Raw genomic sequence first — 22,662 nt, 5'->3', positions numbered from 1 at the left:
GCCTCACTGCTTTGGCCAGGGCCTCCAATGCTGTTAGGACAGCCCTGCTCGAGAGCACTGGTGCATGAGCTAATTTTGTTTTTGACAAATGCCTCCAGAAAACATGCTGTGCCTACATTTGTAAGATTGCCAGTCTAGCTGCAAGTGGCGTTTTCAAGTCACATCGTCTGACGGTGAGCTCTGTAATCTGCCTTGTTTCTGTGATGGTGCCAGTAAATCATGTTCCATAGCTCGTATGTGCCTACAAATTAAACCTTTAATATTTACATTGGACAGATACAGCGGTAAAATAACAAAATAGGCTTAACGTCCCTTCTAATAACATTGATACAAAGAGCAGCGGTGTCCTGTAACTAATAGCCGCCAATCACATATCATCTTGTATCCGGTTTGTGTAGTCAGACTGGAGGTGGAAGATAATATCTGATTACAACGCTTTACAGCGTATGTTCTGCTAGAGCTGTTTAATTAACTAAACCCCATTGTATTTGCAATTATATAACATGCAGCGCACCAGTAATGTGAGGTTGGAACGCAAAAATAAGTTCTGTTTACAATTCCCATATTTGGCAAGCAGACTGTAGCTCCATTTGGCAACACTCGGTGACTGTTGGACTCTAAGAATCTCCGGTTGTGCTTTCCTCCAACTGAAAGACATTAAAACATTGAGACAATCTGTTTGTACAATATATTAGAATATTGTTTTAACACATTTGTACTAAGGAAACGGAGGATCAGTGTCTTTCCCAGTGTCTTTGGGTGCAAATAGGAAAAAAATAAGCTTCCAAGAATATTTTGCTGTGGCTGAAGCCTAATAGTTTATATGTCAGTGGCTCAAATAATCCCTAAACAAACATATGAAAAAAACATTAAGGGTTTCGCTGCTGTTTTTTTGTGTAAATGAAAAACTAATGAATCTTGAGAAGTTGGACCGAAAAGCAAAAAAAAAAATTCTATGTTGTATTTGGGTGATTTGTGCTACATTTTGTTGGCATTTCATTTTACAGCCGGAGACGTCACTGTCAGTGCAAATTTACTATTAATACATTCTCTTATTCTAATTTAATCAGTTGAGTGCTTTGTTCCATCTAGAGAAGGTGGCATGTGATTGGCTGTGAGTAGCAGCTATCAATCACGTGATGGTTTTTTTCTAGCTCACAACCATTGTCCACTTTTTGGCCCAGAGGACCTACTTCCCTTCAAATATCTCCTATGCTGATCGCTGCCAAATGCATTAGTTAGTTATTATCAGGGTCGTAACTAGGGGTGTGTGACCAGTGCTCTGTGGGCGGCACTGTCGCTACTCCACAGCCTTTACTTCTGGCTGGCAGGGTGCCTAAAATGGCACCCTGCAGCCAGTATCGATGTGGCTGTGCTGCCCGTAGCATCCTTTGGACACTACAGGCAGACTCCCTGCCGTGTATACAGTTCCCGGGGCCGCTCCGGGCCCTGCTGCACTTCCGAGTGCTGGTGGCCCCGCCCCCTATGCATGCTGTCATACGCAAAAGGGATGGAGGCACAGGGTGCTGTTAAGCCCTATTACGCCCTGGCTGTTGTTTTGACTATACTCTTTTGAGTAATAATGGGGTATAAAGGTAGAAAGGTTGTTTAGTTTAGTCTAAGTGCTGTTCTAAATATAAAAAAAAAATTAATCTGTAAATCTTTTGAAATACATGATAATTACCCCGTATTTGGGCATATTGTATGTGGCCTCATATTCATGCATATATAGGCATAAGCGATAGCCAAATTAGCTCCCTTGGTGGTCCCCGCAATTTGCATATAGAACTCCCCATTATACATAAAGTGGTTATTACTCGAAACCAATTCCAAAAGATCTAATAAGAATTCAGTTGGTGGTCCCCTTTGGGTTACAGAGGACATCAATTTCCTTCCTACAGAAATAGCCGCTTAATGGGGAATTACCGTATACAGAGAAGACACGTCAAGTGTCACTAAAAGTGAACCTTCAGGAATATCACCAACATCTTTAATTTTAGCCAAAAAGTCACCAGTGTCTCTCAAGTTACTAGGGACCAGTGAAATGGTATTCTGTAAAAATACAGTCTACAAATGTTGCCAATGGCTGTAAAAGAGAGCCGAGCTGAAATTATAGGTCGCTCAGGCAGCCTACACAAAATCCGGAGGTGACGCGCTAGCCGCTTTTTCAGAGTTACAGCCCTCGATATACTTGGTCTGACATTACCGAGGGCTGGAACTCTGAAAAAAGCAGCGGGCACGTCACTTCCGGTATGACGCCATCAACCAGAAGAGAATGGAGGTGGCGCGGCCATGGGAATAATGTCACTTCCGGCAATCAGAGCCAGGAAAGAGCGGGAACTTAAAGAACCAACAATCCTGGATGCTGGAGGCATTTTTGTATTGGGCAATATAGGTTCATACTGTGATATACATGTTACGGGGCATTGTGTAATACAACCATTGGTTGATTGCAAGTCAATGTTAAATGATGGGGTTGTATAAGGATTTTTAGCCAGCTATCCCTTACACCTTGAAAAAGACCCCTTTAAATGGTCGAAACGCGTTGGTGGGATACTTGGCTATACTGTGGAGCACCTACTTGCAGGGAGGAAGGACGTTTGTACTAGGACACTTATGGGATCCCTTACATCTACTGGTCCTGGACGAAAGTGATTTTCCTCCGCTATTTAGGAACTGTTTACTTCAGTTTGGATTGGATGGTTGTTATAAATACAAGGTTTTTATTATATAACCTTTCTTTGTTTTGGGATTAATAAAATCTGGGATGAGTCCCTGAAAATAAGAAGGTGGTCTGGTGCTGTTATTCAAGATACCTTGATGTGCCTAATATTCTGGTGGAATCCGTGAGTGCAATGTACAGGGGGCAACCCCAAATTATTGTTCTTGAAAGGTGGAGGTCTGCAATATTACGATAAAGATACTGCTACACATCTTATTACAAGCTTACGATTGTGAGTTTTATGTGCGGGGGCCCGTAACTAGGGTGGTGCATGTTGGCACAGGGCACCACAGGACAGGGGGCACATTCAGTCCTGTCAATTCGGTGATCAACACTGCCGGCTACAGACAGGTGCAGTTTCACCAGTGCTCTCCTACATCTAGAGCTGGTGAGTTATACTGTATCATTATTATGTACCTTCACTACAGCCATTGGATTCACACTGTATTTGGCAGTAACACCTGGATAACAATGGTACAAAGGGACTGGTAACCCTTCATCATCGTTTGGGACAAATCAGATTGGTCATGCCGCTTTCCATGAGGCCACACCCATTTTTCGGGTGCTCATCTTATGTCCTTATTTGAAAAGTAGGGGGGGCACCAATGCTCTTTCTGACCCAGGGCACCAAAAATTCTAGTTAGGGCTCTAGTGGGGGGAAACCCAGACAAAGTTTATCTTCACCTATCTGGGGGAGCTTTCGAATAACATTAAGGAGGATATTACAAGACTTTATAATTTATATGCTTTATCTATCAAACAGGATTACACAATTGTTTGTTACTTTTTTCTTCTCTCTTTACTTATTATATATGAAACTCTTCATGGAAGAAATCAGCCAATCAGCTCCCACCTGCCATCTCACAGGCATGTGTTTGAATAATGACAGTTGGGAGCTGATTGGCTGGCACCTTATCACTTTTCACTCTGTCGCCTAACACTGCTTAGTAAATAGACCCCTGTATCTGTTTGTAATAAAACGGATTTAAGGCCTGATTCAGAGGCGCTCGCTATTTGCGAGCGCTTGCTTTGAATCAGGGCAGATTTTTTTTTTTTTAAATCCGCCTCCAGGCCGCTTGCATAGCTGTGGGTGACCACCCACTGCTTTTGCGAGCTGCCTGGCGATGGTCGCGATTACCGCGACCATCGGGCTTGCGACAAGACCGTTGTGGTAGGGTCTCGGTTCCCGCAAGCCCAAGTGAACTTCCTGCTCTAATAGAGTAGGAAGTTCACTACTGACATCACAAATGGCCTCTGTTTGTCCAGCCACCCCCCCCTCCCCGCCTACAAAACGGGGCGAGCTGTCGATCAACATCGACAGCAACCCCGTTTTGTAGTGAGCCCCGGAGCGAGTGGAGTTCTCACTCCGGGGCTCGCGCATGCTGCGCGTGCACACTGGCCGACCATGGACACACTTGCGAGCACTATGCGCTCGCGAGCGGGTCTGAATCGGGCCCCTAGTCATTAACAAAATTGATTTTGTGGCCCAAAAGACATTGGCAACACATGAATTTCTCATTTTCGTGCACATTGTATTTTCCTGCATGAAATCTACAGTATTTACAACTGTGCTCCAGATTTTGTGCATCTGGAGTTATGTTTGTGTTACAAAATTCATTTGTAACACCCAAATATTTATTTTATAGCACAACAACCCATTATGCGCAAGCTTATTTTTAACTACGGACTTGGAGCGAGCGGATGATGAACTGCAGGCGCAATCCTATGGAAACTATGACAGAAAAGAGCTAATGTTTGTCTTAAGAGCCACAGTAAAAACAATTATGCAAATATGACAAAACCCACAGTTGTTGCTTTGTATTACATCACTAATGATCTGCCTCCGCCGCAGGAGCAGCTATTCCTAACGCACGCCAATTTTCCAGTGAATAAACACAGCGCCCATTTCATGCCACACGACAAACCACCGATTAGGACTAGCTCTCTATAATTTAATGTCACCGCTTACTGTTCACCCTTGTCGCCGCTGTGTAATTGCCCCACAATTTAAGGTCACTTGCCATGTCTGAAGCATTACGTTTACACAATACAGTAGCAATGTTTTTCCTTGCGGCTTTCTCAAACCACATCTTTTATTCGGACATGTGAAACGGATGACTTAAGACGTTAACGTTAACCCTTGCTTTATTTCAAGTCTTTCTTGTATGTCTGCATGCATTGGTAGGTAACTACGTTAGCCATCCTAACCAGTACTGGCATTTGAGGGGTTCTCAAGTGTGTCCTGAATTCATTTTTTATTATTACAGGTTGAGTCTCCCATATCCAAATATTCCGAAACACAAAATATTCCGAAATACAGAATATTTTTTAGCATGACTGAGATAGTGAAACTTTTGATTCTTGATGGTTCATTCATTGTATACAAACTAGGGGTGAGCGGGTTCGGTTTTACTCGGATTTACTCGGTTCTTATCGCCACTTTACCGCAAATTCGGATTTATTATATTGGCTGTCCAAAACACATGATAGGCGATAGCCAATAAAATGCTGTTTAAAGATCCGAGTAAATCCGAGTAAAACCGAACCCGCTCATTACAAACTATATTAAGGCACACAATTATTAAAAATAAAGTATAAAATGACCTATAGGCTGTGTGTATAAGGTGTATATGAAACAAATGAATTTCATGTATGTACACAAACTTTGTTTGAGCCACAAAATTATTGAAAGTATTGTATAAAATTACCTGCAGGCTGTGTGTATAAGGTGTATATGATTCATACATGCATTCTGTGTTTAGATTTGGGCCCTATTCCTAAGACATTTCAATATGGTATGCAATTATCCCAAAATGCGGAATATTCTGATATCCAAAATACCCTTGTTCCCAAGGATTTGGGATATGGGAGACTCAACCTGTACTAGTATAACAGATTCGGCATTTGCTGGGTCACCAGTCCCTGCCCCCTCTCTCAGCGCTGCCCCCTGTCTGCTGTTAATCACAGCATGTTGTGGCTGCTGCTTCTATGGCATAGCCATGTCCTATTCTTCCCCGGGGCTCAACATTTTTCATAGCCGCCCTGGAAGGAAGAGCAATGGTGTCCTGAAAGACTTGAAAGATTCAAGCCACTCCCCTCTCTAAGTCTAACCACACCCCCATGGGAAGGTCACAATAGTTATTGCAGTGTCCTAGGGATGGCTGTCACAAGAGCCAATGAATAGTGCTATGCCACGGCCAGCACTTTACAATGGCATTTGCTATCACATGGTATCCATTCAATGGTGTAACCATCAGCGGTTAGCTAGTGCGCATGCACAGTAGAACGATCACCCGGAAAATGGCGCGGGCTCCATGTTTCCAGATACTAACGCGTGCACAGCGGACTGCATGGCGCCGAGTCTGCTTGGCACTGTGAGAAGGAGGTGGCGCTTGGAGACCGCACATGGGCCCACCGCCCATTCCTTTCTTATGGTGGGATGTACTCATGGGTGAAAGGTGGTCAAAACTCTTTTCCATATGTACCAAGCACCAGGATGCAGTACCTTCTCGATTTTGCACCCGGTGTATAACGCCATATTTAGATGGCGTTACCCAAAAGCCTTTGGGCTTTTTATCGCACTTCCCCCTGAGAGGGATGCAATCGGATCCCTGTCAGCACCCCCCGCAGTGCACGCAATCTTCTGCACATGCACAGAAGGACGCCAGAGGGACTTATGAGTTATGAACCTGTACATCCAGCTATCACAAAGGGCAACTCTTATAGGGAGAGCTGTCCTTTGTGATTTTCTAGGTACATACAGGCGATATTATCACCGGTATGTACCCCGATAAGTGGCAGAATGGACAGCATCGCGGATGTGATGCTTACTACATTCCGCTCTAAGGGCTCGATTCAGACCCGCTCGCTAGATGTGTTCGCACGCTAGATGCGTATGCATATTTCGGCAAGGCAAGCGATCGCACGCCAAGGCATTAGCACGCCCACTATGTCTTGGCGTGCGATCGCTTTGTGTATGCAGACGACCACCAGCCTGTCTTAAGACACCCGCTTGCGCATATCTCCAGGAAGTGTATGCAACCATCGGTACATCGAGTACCATCGGAAGCGAACGCAGCACTTGTGGCTGACCATACCCTACCGCAAGCACTGCGAGTGCTTCAGTGTGAAATACAACCAGGTGACATGTACTATGACGCAGCCTCTTATGCACGCCTCTGAAACAGCGTTAAGATGCTCAGGCACGCCTGCGTTCGCACCTCCACTCCCCCGTTTCTAGTGCCCAGCCCGTCACCACCCACAAACGGCTTCTCCTGTCACTCATTCTGCCGGGCTGTCTATGGGCGGCGAGCATACGCTTATCGATCGCTCGCACTGGTTCGCGAATGCGCATTGCGATGTGTTCACATGCGCAGAATGCAAACAATCGGCTGGCTACGTGCGAATGCATCCTAGCGAGCGGGTCTGAATTGAGCCCTAAATCCACTACTTCACCGAGCCCTACAGTTACAGAGGCCAGGCTTCATGTTAGCACACACTGCCAAGGCAAAACTGACAGACAGGGTTAGTACTGTAGAAATACAGCAGTCGGCCATTTTAATATCCAGTGATTAAGACCAGATGAAGGAGAGAAGAAAAACAATATGAAATAACAGTGTGATGTTTTGGAAAATAAAATGTAGCCAGAACTTGGATCTGGCAGATACAACTGTAAACAGCTTCCATTGCTTCAGAAAGATTATATCACTTTTATAATCACATCATCACTTTATAATAATATTTTTACTTTCACTGAGCTCCTAACAATTGCAGCCTTATCTCGTAGTTGTCAGGCGGCCAGTCTCCGTTCGGTTGGCACCTAGATGTGAGTGACGTGTGTGGACTACGGCAAATACTGGAATTATGCTCAATGACATTTTGTAGTATAAAAGGGTTTTATGTTTAGGCACATTCTAAACAAAGATTACAGCAATAGTTTGGGCAAAGGAAAAAGGTGCGTTTGTAACGCGATCAAATTCCAACTGTCATTTCACTTGGCTGTTATGGTCAGGTCTGAACTTCCCCGTCATGTCAAGCTGGGTACCCACTGGGCGATATATCGGCCGTTCAGTCAAACGGCCTATTTATTGCAAGCGCCTCAGTGGCTATGTATCCCCGATATGTCTACGAATGACATCGCTCATGGACATATTGCATCGGCTGTGCAGCACAGCACATGGCCGATATATATGTACAGATATCTCAGTGCGTTGGCTGGTGTGTACAGGTGACCTGCCAATCGCCGGTACACATGTTGCAGAGACATGGCGGTGAGTGAGTGCTCAACTGGGCGGGTCATTTTAAATGCCCGCCCAGTTGTGACATCTGGCCTTACTTATTGGGCGTAAGTGTATATGCAGATGGGTAGGTCAGCCGACTCGTCGACCTAGTGTGTACCCACCACCCAGCATTAGTCTACTTAGAAACTACTTTGGTGGAGGGGTGTGGTGATGCATTTCTGTCAATATTCCCCATTCCCCCTCCCTGTAGAATGTGAACATTGTGAAAACGTTGGCAGGCTCAGATGCCAACAAGGAATTTCAACAGAAAAACTGTCGACATTGTGATATTTTGAATGTCGAGGTGGTGACTGCATCCCATGCAGTACATTTCCTCCTTTTCTATGCCTTGAAATTAATTTTCAATATCCTTCATGTAGGTTAATATTTATTGCATGAGTTTTTAACCTGCAGAAAAAACATTACTTTGTAGCCAGGGTCGGAAACATGAGTTTGTTTGGTAACAAAATGTTCATGAAACACCATTACAATCCACTATGAATGCAGCTGCGAGGCTTATCTTCCTTGCGAAACGTTCATTGTCTGCTGCCCCGCTCTGTCAGTCCCTCCATTGGTTGACGGTTTTCTACCGTATTCAATACAAATTACTTTCACTTACACATAAGGCTATTAACCAAACCACACCAACATACATATCTTCACTCATCTCAAAATATCTCCCAACCAGACCTCTCCGCTCAGCACTAGCTCTGCATCTCTCATCCCAATGCATTACTTGCTCCCATTCACGATTACAGGACTTTCTTCGGGTTGCACCCACTCTATGGAATGTCCTACCTCGCACAATAAGAACTTTCCTCTAGTCTCCAATCCTTAAAGCATTCCCTGAAAACTCACCTCTTCAGGCAAGCTTATCAGATCTCAGCACCTCCCACATAACTTTCATAGCTTCCATATTTAATTACATCCCCTTTTACAGTCCACACACAATCTCACACATCGTCTTTCTCTCACATCCTCATGACATTTGGTCAATATTCCTGTGTGGCTGGATCATGCAGCCAACCAAGAAATTGTGCATTCTGGCTGGACCAAAATACAATATATAGCACCTATCCTTGTGTATCAATGCCTATTTCCCTATAGATTGTAAGCTTGCGAGCAGGGCCTTCTTACCTATATATCTGTCTGTTATTACCCGGTTTTGTTCTATTAATGTTTACAATTGTAAAGCGCAATGCAATATGCTACGCTATATAAGAAACTGTTAATAAATAAATAAAATGAAACTATTTTAAAATCTTGGCCGGAATGAATTCAGTAGATAAATAAATCACTAATCACCCGCTTCCCTGTGAAACGGTCACTGATTAATGGCTATGTGTTCAGGCCGCGTGATTACATGTTACTTTGCACCAAGGAACATTCTAATGGAAATTTTCACATGCTACCAAACCCAAATCCAAGTGGAGGTTACTCATCCTGAAAGACCCTGCTGATTTTGATGAAACTTGTCTTGCAATGCAATAGCAGGGCAGAGTATAACCTCTTCTTGCAGAGGACATGTGACATTTTTCTTTCCCAGACGCAATGGTTAAATAGCAGAAATGTCTCTGAATAATTATATTTCAGAGCTTTCTTTATCTGATAGATTTAAGGGCATATTTTATCCTTTCATTATGGTATGTAGAGTTCAAATAGAAGGTCTTGGTCAGACTAGAACTTTTGTCTTGGGAATGAAGAGTTATGAAATTTGATAGGCGCCCTTTGTCTGCCCAAACAATAAGTCTTTCTTTTTTATCATGTTAGTGGCGATTTAGCTGACTGTGTATAAAAATATGGCACAAGCAGGGAAATGTTAGAAATATTAGAGGCAGCTTCATTTTAATTGGATGAGAAAATTATTCCATTGCATAAAGATTCATTTAGTTGTGTGAACGAGTAGTGTTAAATCAGCATTTTACACCATTTATGATCAGGAATGGGCAGCGTTTAACGTGAGGATATGATTGGTCAGTGTAACATGAAATTAAATAAGGAACGCTGTCTTATTTCACATCATATGGATTATTTTGTCGAAACACTCTGTGCTGCATTTTTATTGCATATTCATTTTAATGTTCTTCAATCTACCCTCTAATGTTATTTTTTTTATATATATATATATATATATATATACAGAGAGTGTGACAGAGTCCGAGAGAGAGATACTAGCAAAAGAATCTGGCATTGCCTAGGTTTAAATCTTCAAGTTATTAAGTTAGGCATCCCAGACCAATAGCCACCCCTCTGTAAAGTTTTCATCTAAATCCATCCACTGGAATGCCCAGAACAGGCTCCCTGGGTCAAAGTTCTGCCCAGCGTACACCAATGGAAGATACGACTGGGACCCCAACCTGCCTAGTATATCTTCTGAGATCAAATGTTACCACTATGAAGTTTTCATACAAATCCATTGAGTGGAAGGCTCAGAATAGGCTCCCCGGGTCAAAATTCTGCCCGGGGCACTTTGCTGTGAGGTCCGACCTGAACCCCAACCACGCCATTAGGCATCCCAGACAATTGCCAGCCCTCTGTGAAGTTTTCATACAAATCCATCCAGCGGAAGGCTCAGAACAGGCTCCCCGAGTAAAAGTTCTGCCCAGCGTACACCAACGGGAGGTCCAACTGGGACTTCAACCCCCCCTTGTATGTCTTCTGGGAGCCAATGTTACCACTCTGTGAAGTTTTCGTCCAAATCCATCCAGTGGAAGGCTCAGAACAGGCTCCCAGGGTCAAAGTTCTGCCTTGCGTACTTTGATGTGAGATCCGACTAGGACCCCAACCACTTCATTAGGCATCCCAGACAAACTGTCACCCCTCTGTGAAGTATTCATCCAAATCCATCCAAATCCATCCAGTCAATGGCCCAGAACAGGCTCTCTCAGTCAAAGTTCTGCCCAGCGTACACCAACGGGAGGTCCAACTGGGACCTCAACCCCAAGTATGTCTTCTGGGATCCAAGTTTTCTGTGAAGTTTTCATCCAAATTATGCGCAAACAGTGAAGAATTTGGTGGACAAGATCCCGGACGTCAATATACTGACAGCAGAATCTCGACACCCATCAGAATGCCGACGCCGCCATCCTGAAGAGATCAGGATATCGACGTCGACATCCCAACTGCCGGCATACTGAAGGTTAGTGTGCGGGTAAATATGAGGGTTAGCCCGGGGATGGGGTGATTAGGTTTAGGGACCTCCCAGGGGGGGTTAGGGATAGGCACCAACTGGGGAAAGTTAGGGTTAGGCACCACCCAAGGAGGGTTAGTTTTAGGGTGCGGGAAGGGGGGTTAGGCACTACCGGGGGGAGGTTAATGTTAGGCACCACCGGGGGAGGGTTAGGGGAGGGAGAGGGGGAGGGTTAGTTTACTTACCAGCCCCTGTCGGTATGTTGAACATCGGGATGCCGCTGTCGGTCTTCTGACCACTAGGAAATCATACCAATTCCATAGATAGATATATAGAGAGAGGTAATCCTCACTCACATCCACTTGAGGGAGTATTTAGGCAGGGTGCTCCTCTATAGAAGATACCAATGGTATTCCAAATATAATAGTCCAATATTTATTGTATAACAACCAAAATGAGGGCACTCACCGCTTTTCTGGATGGATATTATCTTGTGACCTGTCTTGACAAAGACCCTTCGGGGCCAAAACGTCGACTTTGGTGATGTTGAACAAATAAATCTTGTCTATCATTTTAAAAGCGGTGAGTGCCCTCATTTTGGTTCTTACACCATAAATATTGGACTATATACTGTATATATATATATATATATATGTGTGTGTGTATATATATATTTATATATATTATAAAATCAGTGGCAGAAATCGCGAGTGGTGGTCCCAGGTGCAAAAGTATGCTTTGGGCCCCCTCCCTTCTAGACCCTATTCTGAGGTCATGATATGCCACATGGTATTGCGCCACATGACCGCCAAACAATAGACAGAGGGCGTGATTCAGAGCCGGACACTCTGACCAGAGCGCTCGCTCTGAATCAGGGCCCTCCTACCTTAAAATGGAGCGGCCTCTTGGACGCTCCCATAGCTGTGGGTTACCACCCACAGCTTATGTGAGCGTCCATGATGATGGTCGCAATGGTCAAGACCATCATGACCATCGGGCTTGCGACGAGACCCTGCGGTAGGGTTTCGGTGACAGCAAGCCCTGGAGTGATTTTGGCTCTATCAGAGCCAAAATCACTCCCACTGACATCACTAGTGATGTCAGTGGGGCCGGACCCAGACGGAAGGCGTTCCCATGGGAACCCCTCCGTCTGGGCAGCAACGCCATCGACAGCACGCCCCCTTTTGTGCGAGACCGATAGCGACAGCTTGGCTGTCGCTATGCGGGTCTCGCGCATGCGCATGACGGAGCTCCCTCCGTCATGCGCATTAGGGCACCATCGACCCACTTGCGAGCATCCTGCGCTTGCGAGCGGGGCAGAATCAGGCCCAGAATCCCAGTGTCTAATAATTGTGCCCCCTTTAATCAAATACTAATAATCTGTGCCCCCTTTAAGTAAATGATACTAATCTGTGCCCCTTTAAACTCATCAGAATGATGCTCCACAGATAAGTTTGCTGGCAGAGGGTGACGGGCAGAAGCAAAGGGTGACAGAGAGGTAGAGATTGATGAACAGAGAGTGATAGCCAAAGGGTGACGTTGAGAGGCAGAGAATGACGGGTGGATGCAGAGGGTAATGGGTAGATGCTGATGGGGAGAGACAGAGAGTGATGAGCATAGGTAGACAGTCAGAGGGTGATGGACAGAGGGTGGTGGGGAGAGGAAGAGGGTGAGTAGGAGAGGCAGAGGGTGATGTTGAGAGGCAGAGGTAGACAGGCAGAGGGTGATAGGGAGAGGCAGAGGGTGATGGACAGAGGGTAACGGGGAGAGGCAGAGGGTGACAGGGAGAGGCAGAGGGTGACAGGGAGAGGCAGCGGTAGACAGGCAGAGGCAGACAGTGATGGACAGAGGGTGACGGCGAGTGGCAGATGTAGACAGGCAGATGCAGAGGGTGACGGGGAGAGGCAGAGGGTGATGGACAGAGGGTGACGGGGAGAGGCAGAGAGTGACGAGGAGAGGCAGAGGGTGACGAGAAGAAGCAGATGGTGATGGACAGAGGGTGACGGGGAGAGGCAGAGGGTGACGGGGAGAGGCAGCAGTAGACAGGCAGAGGCAGACAGTGATGGACAGAGGGTGATGGGGAGAGGCAGAGGTAGACAGGCAGATGCAGAGGGTGATGGGGAGAGACAGAGAGTGATGAGCATAGGTAGACAGTCAGAGGGTGATGGACAGAGGGTGGTGGGGAGAGGAAGAGGGTGAGTAGGAGAGGCAGAGGGTGATGGGGAGAGGCAGAGGTAGACAGGCAGATGCAGAGGGTGATGGGGAGAGGCAGAGGTAGACAGGCAGATACAGAGGGTGATGGATAGAGGGTGACGGGGAGAGGCAGAAGTTGAGGAGGAGAGGCAGAGGGTGACAGGTAGAGGCAGAGAGTAACGGGGAGAGGCAGAGGGTGATGGGGAGAGGCAGCAGTAGACATACAGAAGCAGACGATTATGGACAGGTGGTGAGGAGGAGAGGCAGAGGGTGATGGGGAGAGGCAGGGAGCGAGGAGGAGATGCAGATGGTGATGGGGAGAGGCAGCAGTAGACATACAGAAGCAGACGATGATGGACAGAGGGTGATGGGGAGAGGCAGAGAGCGAGGAGGAGAGGCAGACGGTGACAGGGAGAGGCAGAGAGTAACGGGTAGAGGCAGATGGTGACAGGGAGAGGCAGAAAGCGAGGAGGAGAGGCAGATGGTGATGGGGAGAGGCAGCAGTAGACAGGCAGAGGCAGACGATGATGGAGGAGAGGCAGACGATGATGGAGGAGAGGCAGAGGGTGAGGAGGAGAGGCAGAGAGTGACGGGGAGAGGCAGAGGGTGAGGAGGAGAGGCAGAGGGTGATGGGGAGAGGCAGCGGGTGAGGAGGAGAGGCAGAGGGTGATGGGGAGAGGCAGCAGTAGACAGGCAGAGGCAGACAATGATGGAGGAGAGGCAGAGGGTGATGGGGAGAGGCAGAGGGTGACAGGATAACCTGGAAATAGTGGCAGCTTGGTCTAATAAGTTTCAATGTCCTGGGAAGATCCATAATTCTTCACACTATAAAGGGTCACCCAAATAAAAAAAGCAAGATAATAAGTAACCACCATCTGATCTTGATAAAACCACATCAGTCATTGTATGTGATCCTTACGCATAAAATCATGGTCACCCTAAATATCTACAAGTGGTGCTCGCCCCCCAATATTTGCCCTCCTAACCTCAATTACTTCCACCATAAGAATTTGGGCATATGTGTATATACAACCCATATGAGAATTAAAATGTATACATTTGCTGTGTCAGACAGGACCAGTTTAATAATGGGGCAGATGGGGATAAAGCCCCAGGCCTCCATATAAAAATAGGCCCATTATCATCACAGCATGATGATGACCAGCTGCCCAGTTGGCCATATGGCCATAAATCATTAGCATTAAAATTGTATTCAGGGAGAAATTGGGGCTGATAGTGTAGATGTACAGTACACGACTACATGGCAGTGACCACACCCACACAGCACTGGTCATGCCCACACGGCACTGGTTACGCCCACAAAACACTGGTCACACCCATATGGCACTGGCCACACCTACACAGCACTGGTCACACCCACACAGCACTAGTCATGTCCACACAGGGCTGTGACCACACGGCACTGGCCACACCCACACAGCACTGGCCACACCCACAGCACTGGTCACACCCACACAGCACTGGTCACACCCACACAGCACTGGCCACACCCCCTATGTTTCTCACAAAAGGCTCTTGGTTATTTACAACCCCTGGCCCATGTGCCCCTAATCTTGCCCTAGTTTTAAACCTTTTAGGAATTAAGGGCCTGATTCAGAGGCGCTCGCAAAAAGCAAGCGCTCGCTCTGAATCAGGGCGGGCGCATGTTTTTTTAGTTGCGGCCTCTTGGCCGATCGCATAGCTGTGGGTTACCACCCACAACTATAGCGAGCGGCCATGATGATGGTCGCGATGGTCAAGACAGTCGCGACCATCAGGCTTGCGATGAGACCCTTGTGGTAGGGTCTTGTGGCCGCAAGCCCCAGAGAGCTTCTGGCTCAAATCGAGCCGGAAGCTCTCCCACTGACATCACTGGTGATGTCAGTGGGGCCGCCCATAAACGGTAGGCGTTCTCATGGGAACGCCTCCGTTTGTGAAGCCACCCCCCCAAGCCACATCTACAAAAAGGGGCGAGCTGTCGACCAACATCGACAGCCACCCCTTTTGTAGTGAGTCCCGGAGCGAGCGCTTTTTGCGCTCGCTCCGGGGCTCGCGCACGCGCAGTGCGCACACCTCACGTGCGCACTGGGCCACCATCGACCCGCTTGCGAGTGTAATGCGCTTGCGAGCGGGTCTGAATCAGGCCCTAAGTACACATGCATGCTCCATCCTGTATACACTATAACACAGGCTTATACCTTGGTAGCCCTCACAATTTTATAAGAAGAGAACCTACCTCAGAGCTGGAAGGCCAGCGCTGACAGAATGAGCATGCATCTGGTGTGACTCATATTCCTTTAGTGAGCAGATGATATGTGTTACACCCATTCTTACTAAAGAATCCCAGGGCTCCCGTTATCAAAAACTTCTCCTCTCATAAAGGGAGTAACATCATGGGGTTACTGACCGCGTCCTCTAGGTTCAATTGTAGAACTGGTTTAGGACAAGACTGTGACATCATCGTCTTTATGTCTTCTCTTACAAACTTTCTTTTCATGAAAAAAATAAATCACATGTAAGAAGGCATTGTACAGGGCAACTGCTTATTTTATTAATTAGCCCAGACCTAACCTTGTGGAAAAATACTCTCCGCCATTCATTAACATCAATAGTATAATTAAATCTGTGTAGCTTCCTCAGAGGAGAGATGAAGACTCCATGGAATTTGTTACTGTTTGTACCCACCAAAAGTGCGACCACATTCAAGACCATCGCGACCATCAGGCTTGTGACGAGACCCTTGTGGTAGGGTCTCGTTCATCGCAAGCCTCAGAGAGCTTTCGGCTGTAACAGAGCCGGAAGCTCTCCACTGACATCACTTGTGATGTCAGTGGGGCCGCCCCCAATCGGCAGGAGTTCTCATGGGAACGCCTCCGTTTGGGCAGCCACCCCCCCAGCCCGCCCACCAAAGGGGGCGAGCTGTCACTCAACATCGACAGCTCACACCCTTTGTGCGAGACCCGTAACGACGGATTTCCCGTCGCTAGCCGGGTCTCGCGCATGCGCACGACAGAGCCGGCTCCGTCGTGCACATGCGCTGTGGACCACCATCGACCCGGTTGCGAGCGCTCAGCGCTTGCGACCGGGTCTGAATCAAGCCCAGAGTTCAATCACTATCACATGGGTAGAAAAGTAAAGACAATTGTTCACAGAGATGCTAGTGAAGTATTAAAGTGTGTAATTTGCAGTGTGTTGCATTTTTGCTACTATTATGTGCTGTACTGTGCTATTACTGCTTGCTATACTGTGCTATTACTGCGTGCTGTACTGTGCTATTACTGCGTGCTGTACTGTGCTATTACTGCATGCTATACTGTGCTATTACTGTGTGCTGTACTGTGCTATTACTGCTTGCTGTACTGTGCTATTACTGCGTGCTGTACTGTGCTATTACCTCATGCTGTACTGTGCTATTACTGCGTGCTGTACTGTGCTATTACTGCTTGCTGTACTGTGCTATTACTGCGTGCTGTACTCTGCTATTACTGCGTGCTGTCCTGTGCTATTACTGCGTGCTGTACTGTGCTATTACTGCATGCTATATTGTGCTATTACTGCGTGCTGTCCTGTGCTATTGCTGCATGCTGTACTGTACTATTACTGCATGCTGTACTGTGCTATTACTGCATGCTATATTGTGCTATTACTGCGTGTTGTACTGTGCTATTACTGCATGCTGTACTGTGCTATTACTGCGTGCTGTGTACTGTGCTATTACTGCGTGCTGTACTGTGCTATTACTGCATGCTGTACTGTGCTATTACTGCGTGCTATACTGTGCTATTACTGTTTGCTGTACTGTGCTATTATTGCTTGCTGTACTGTGCTATTACTGCATGCTGTACTGTGCTATTACTGCATGCTGTACTGTGCTATTACTGCTTGCTGTACTGTGCTATTACTGCGTGCTGTACTGTGCTATTACTGCGTGCTGTCCTGTGCTATTACTGCGTGCTGTCCTGTGCTATTACTGCGTGCTATACTGTGCTATTACTGCGTGCTGTACTGTGCTATTACCGCTTGCTGTACTGTGCTATTACCTCATGTTGTACTGTGCTATTACTGCGTGCTGTACTGTGCTATTACTGCTTGCTGTACTGTGCTATTACTGCGTGCTGTACTCTGCTATTACTGCGTGCTGTCCTGTGCTATTACTGCGTGCTGTACTGTGCTATTACTGCATGCTGTACTGTGCTATTACTGTGTGCTGTACTGTGCTATTACTGCGTGCTGTACTGTGCTATTACTGCGTGCTATACTGTGCTATTACTGCGTGCTGTACTGTGCTATTACTGCTTGCTGTACTGTGCTATTACTGCGTGCTGTACTGTGCTATTACTGCGTGCTGTACTGTGCTATTACTGCTTGCTGTACTGTGCTATTACTGCATGCTGTACTCTGCTATTACTGCGTGCTGTCCTGTGCTATTACTGCGTGCTGTACTGTGCTATTACTGCGTGCTGTACTGTGCTATTACTGCGTGCTGTACTGTGCTATTACTGTGTGCTGTACTGTGCTATTACTGCTTGCTGTACTGTGCTATTACCTCATGCTGTACTGTGCTATTACTGTGTGCTGTACTGTGCTATTACTGCTTGCTGTACTGTGCTATTACTGCGTGCTATACTGTGCTATTACTGCGTGCTGTACTGTGCTATTACTGTGTGCTGTACTGTGCTATTACCGCTTGCTGTACTGTGCTATTACCTCATGCTGTACTGTGCTATTACCGCATGCTGTACTGTGCTATTACTGCTTGCTGTACTGTGCTATTACTGCGTGCTGTCCTGTGCTATTACTGCGTGCTGTCCTGTGCTATTACTGCGTGCTGTCCTGTGCTATTACTGCATGCTGTACTGTGCTATTACGGCATGCTATATTGTGCTATTACTGCGTGTTGTACTGTGCTATTACTGCATGCTGTACTGTGCTATTACTGCATGCTCTGTACTGTGCTATTACTGCGTGCTGTACTGTGCTATTACTGTGTGCTGTACTGTGCTATTACTGCGTGCTGTACTGTGCTATTACTGCATGCTGTACTGTGCTATTACTGCGTGCTGTACTGTGCTATTACTGCGTGCTGTACTGTGCTATTACTGCGTGCTGTACTGTGCTATTACTGCGTGCTGTACTGTGCTATTACTGCGTGCTGTACTGTGCTATTACTGCTTGCTGTACTGTGCTATTACTGCGTGCTGTACTGTGCTATTACTGCATGCTGTACTGTGCTATAACTGCGTGCTGTACTGTGCTATTACTGCATGCTGTATTGTGCTATTACTGTGTGCTGTACTGTGCTATTACTGCGTGCTGTACTTGCTATTACTGTGTGCTGTCCTGTACTATTACTGCGTGCTGTACTGTGATATTGCTGCGTGCTGTACTGTGCTATTGCTGCGTGCTGTACTGTGCTATTACTGTGTACTGTGCTATTACTGCGTGCTGTACTGTGCTATTACTGTGTACTGTGCTATTACTGCGTGCTGTACTGTGCTATTACTGTGTGCTGTGGGTGTTTATGTATAATAAAAAGGTGCCTCTTTAATCCACTGCAGTATTTGCCTAAGTGATTTATTTAACCCAGGTCAAGGGACAAGTCAGGGGCGAAGCCTAAGGCAAATCTACGGGCAGGAACAAGAAGGTTCTCTTTAGCACAGGTATTATTGGGATAATCAAGATAAAGAAGATAATTCTCCTTGGGTTTTATCCAATAATTGAGATGTTGACTTCAGTGTTCAGTGTTGAAAGTTTTCAAAATTTCTTTTTATTAAACACAGGATAGTTGAGTAGTTCCCAGTTTTCCAGATATAAATCAGTTATATGAATATTATTGATTCCATTAATGAATGATTATCCATACGCGATTTTCACGATTTTCTACTACCAAACCTGTATTTTGATGGTCATCTGGCTGCGTCATCTAATGGGGCACTTTAATTGTACAGATTCCAGCAGGTGTCAGTCTTTACTGAATAACTCTCTGTATTGACCATTTTTGTCCATGCTGGAGCTAAATAATTGATTCCCGACGTGACAGCTGTCTCCTGGGTAGGTTATCAGTAGTGACAGGGACACTAATGCAGGAATCAGGGGAGGTATACTTTATCTAGTACCTATAATGTGACTAGAAAGGCTGCTTACAGACTTTATCATTCAGGACAGGGGCTATTGTTTATTTTCCATTTCTAATAATCCTTTACATTACATACAGCTCTCTGCTGGGAATGAATGTTATTGAGTCATGGTAATCCTTCCTCTCAAATTACAGTCATTTGCGGAAGTCTCTTAGTGGCGAAGCGGGATAATAATCTTTGACATCTTTTCCCACATTGCAAGGCCAAGAAAGGCCCAAACATTTGCCAGAAAGCAAGCAGACACGTGGATGATACAGACACATACAGACCGGTAACATAACATAGGGGAAGATGTATGAAGAGGCAGTAACCCGACATCTCCGCTCTGCACAAGATCTGCGTCTCTCATCCCCACGCATTACTTGTTCCTATGCACGGTTACAGGACTTTTTTCGGGCTGCACCAACCCTGTGGAATGCCCTCCCACGCACAATAAGACTTTCCACTAGTTTCCAAACATTCAAGCGTTCTCTAAAAACTCACCTCTTCAGACAAGCTTATCAGATTCCAGAACCGCCCACCTAACCTTTTTATAGCATCCCTATATAACTCTCTTCTCATAGTAAACACCCATCACATCTTCTCCTTCTTCAATTTTACTTCCTTCTAACCCTAGGCCAACTTTCCAGTGTGATTGGATCATACAGCCCACCAAGAACATCTGCAATCGGGCTGGACCGATTTGCAATATATAGCACCTATCCTTGTGTATCAACACCTATTTCCCTACAGATTGTAAGCTTATGAGCAGGGCCCTCTTACCCTTATGTATGTGTCTTACGTATGTCATGTATGTATATCTTTTACAACCCAGTAAAATGTTAATGTTGATTCAAATTGTAAAGCGCAACGGAATTTGCTGCGCTATATAAGAAACTGTTAATAAAATAAAATAAATAAATAAATAAATGGATAAATGCGCATATTAAGTGCTGCAGTTTCCTGCTATGTGCCCCTGTCATTGGCGCCAGTGCTAGGTTTGCAAGCGCCCTAGGTACATCTTCACTCTGCCCCCCCCCCCCCATTTTCTATCCACTTGTTCACTTACCTCAGGCCATCCTCTCTCTCTCCTGCTGTGCTCCTCCATTCCTCATCTGTGTCTAGTCCGCCTCCAGTGCTCTCCTCTGGCCTAGCGATCTGCAGTGCTGTGTTTTGCCAGCTGGCTCCTCCAGTCCAGACTTGTAGCGGCAGCGTTGCAACGTCATTACATCACAGCCACGACGCTGCCACCGGCAACTGGGGGCTTGGGGTCCGGGCACTGCACCATCCTGTTGACGATCTCTGTGTGAGGGGGACCCTGGCGGCCTCCCTACCAGTCATCCGGCCCTGCCAGCACCATGTAAAAAAAATGTTTCTGAGAGACGTCCTTCTTTTTATTGTTAGAGAGGCCGGCGCCCTAAAGCTGCCTTATGGTGTCGCCGGCCCTGCCTGTCATTATCGGTGCTGCTATCTGCAAAATAGCGCACCGATATGCTAGGCAATGTATGAACGGTCAGTGGCACTGACTGTCCCAACAGCTGCAGCTATCGATTTTGACAGCTGCAGCTGTCATTGCCCTAACGCCACAGCAGGGACAACACTGTCCCTGGCTGCGGCGGCTGCCGGGCCCTGGACTGCATGTGAGGTCTCGTGATGTTTGCGAGATCTCACGCATGCCCAGTGGAGCCGGCAGGGAAGGGAGACAGGCGATGCGCTGTGGGCTATGACAGGGATCGCCGGAAGGGGGAGTTTTCATTCCCCCACTCTGGCAGACTAAATGTTCTTACATCTCGTTGTTACTGATTCCTGCTTCGCCTTGGTAAAGAGCAGGAAGAGCAGTGGCGTATCTATAATGGGTGCAGTGTGTGCCAGGCACACGGGCCCCCAGGTCCAGGGGGCCCCGAACCACACACCCTGCACCCATATTATTTCAAACTTACCAGTCCGTGGTCCCGCGTCGGGTGTCAACGCTGCTCAGGACACCGCCGTGGCCATTTTTCCGGTGTTCTGCGCATGCGCAGTAGACTGCGGGCACAATCTAGTGCCCGGAGTCTACTTATGCTACGGTGGCTGGCCAGCCGCGTCAGTCGGCTGCTGGCCACCGGGGAGAGAGGAGGGGGCCCAGCACGCTGAGTGCACACAGGCCCCCTCCTCTCTTAAGACGCCCTTGAGGAATACTTATAATGGCACGATGCGTGGCGCTATAATGCATCTCCCCCACAATGTCTAGTATGTACAGGCCACTGTGCTAGTTACAAATTAGCTACACATTTTTTAGGTTAAAGAACCATTAATTCAACACATATTAATTTAATAGGGGGAAGCATGGGAAACAGTAGTAGAACAATGAGTGCTGGGAGAAATGGGCCATATTGGCAGGTATGGAAGGTTTCCCATATTCAGACAACTTCCATTTATGGCTTTGTGGGTGCAGTAATAAGCAGCTTTATCTCCTTTCGTGCTCTACTCTAATTTCATTTGTAACAACTTGGCAGATTTCTTTATTCTCATTGCCCAGCAATACAACACAGCTCAGCTTCGTTCTGTGGGCACAAATGTTTTGTGGAAACAACCAAATTCATTAGAGACTCAGGGGTCTATGTGCTAAGCCTTCGAGAGAGATAAAGTGGACGAAGATAAAGTACCAACCAATCAGCTCCTAACTGTCATTTTTCAAACACAGCCTGTAGAGTGACAGTTAGGAGCTTATTGGTTGGTACTTTGGGCCTCATTTATTACCGAGTTTAATCATTCACAACGAGTGATAAAACGCGCTGTGTATGATAAATGGTGCTCCAGCCAATAAGCTCCCAACTGTCATTTTTCAAACAGATGACAGTTGGGAGCTGATTGGCTGGAGCACCATTATCATACGCAACAAGTTTTATTACTCATTGTGAATGATTATACTCGTTGATAAATGAGGCTCTTATTTATAAATAGGGTGAAGATTTTACCTCCATTGGCTGCGGACGCATAGTACAGTATGAGCTACTTGCTGAACAATGCTGAGACCAGAAATCAAATGTGACAAATTGACGTCCATGGAGACTGACATGCGAATTGGTGCTACTGGTATGGATCATAAGAAATGAAGCTTCTTGCTGTTAGCACAGCTTATAGTGCTTAATGTGTATGTCTACATAAAGATCAATGATTGTTATTTACTATCATTCCTCAAGGGTGGAAATCAATAGTAAAAACACAGGAACCAATCAGCTG

At 46.4% G+C, this 22,662-nt stretch overlaps 1 long non-coding RNA gene across 1 annotated transcript in view; it reads right to left on the bottom strand.

Moving 5' to 3' along the window:
* Positions 1–352: 352 nt before the first annotated feature.
* LOC148473336 (uncharacterized) overlaps positions 353–22,662 on the bottom strand; it is an 88,950-nt gene continuing 66,640 nt past the window's right edge. Inside the window, exon 3 of the long non-coding RNA XR_015872980.1 lies at positions 353–647. This is a non-coding gene — a long non-coding RNA (uncharacterized LOC148473336). The remainder of the gene's footprint in view (positions 648–22,662) is intronic.

Source organism: Taudactylus pleione, unplaced genomic scaffold (assembly GCF_031769625.1).
Source record: "Taudactylus pleione unplaced genomic scaffold, aTauple2 ptg000934l, whole genome shotgun sequence".
Taxonomy (NCBI): domain Eukaryota; kingdom Metazoa; phylum Chordata; class Amphibia; order Anura; family Myobatrachidae; genus Taudactylus; species Taudactylus pleione.
This window is presented reverse-complemented; position numbering and strand designations above follow the sequence as displayed.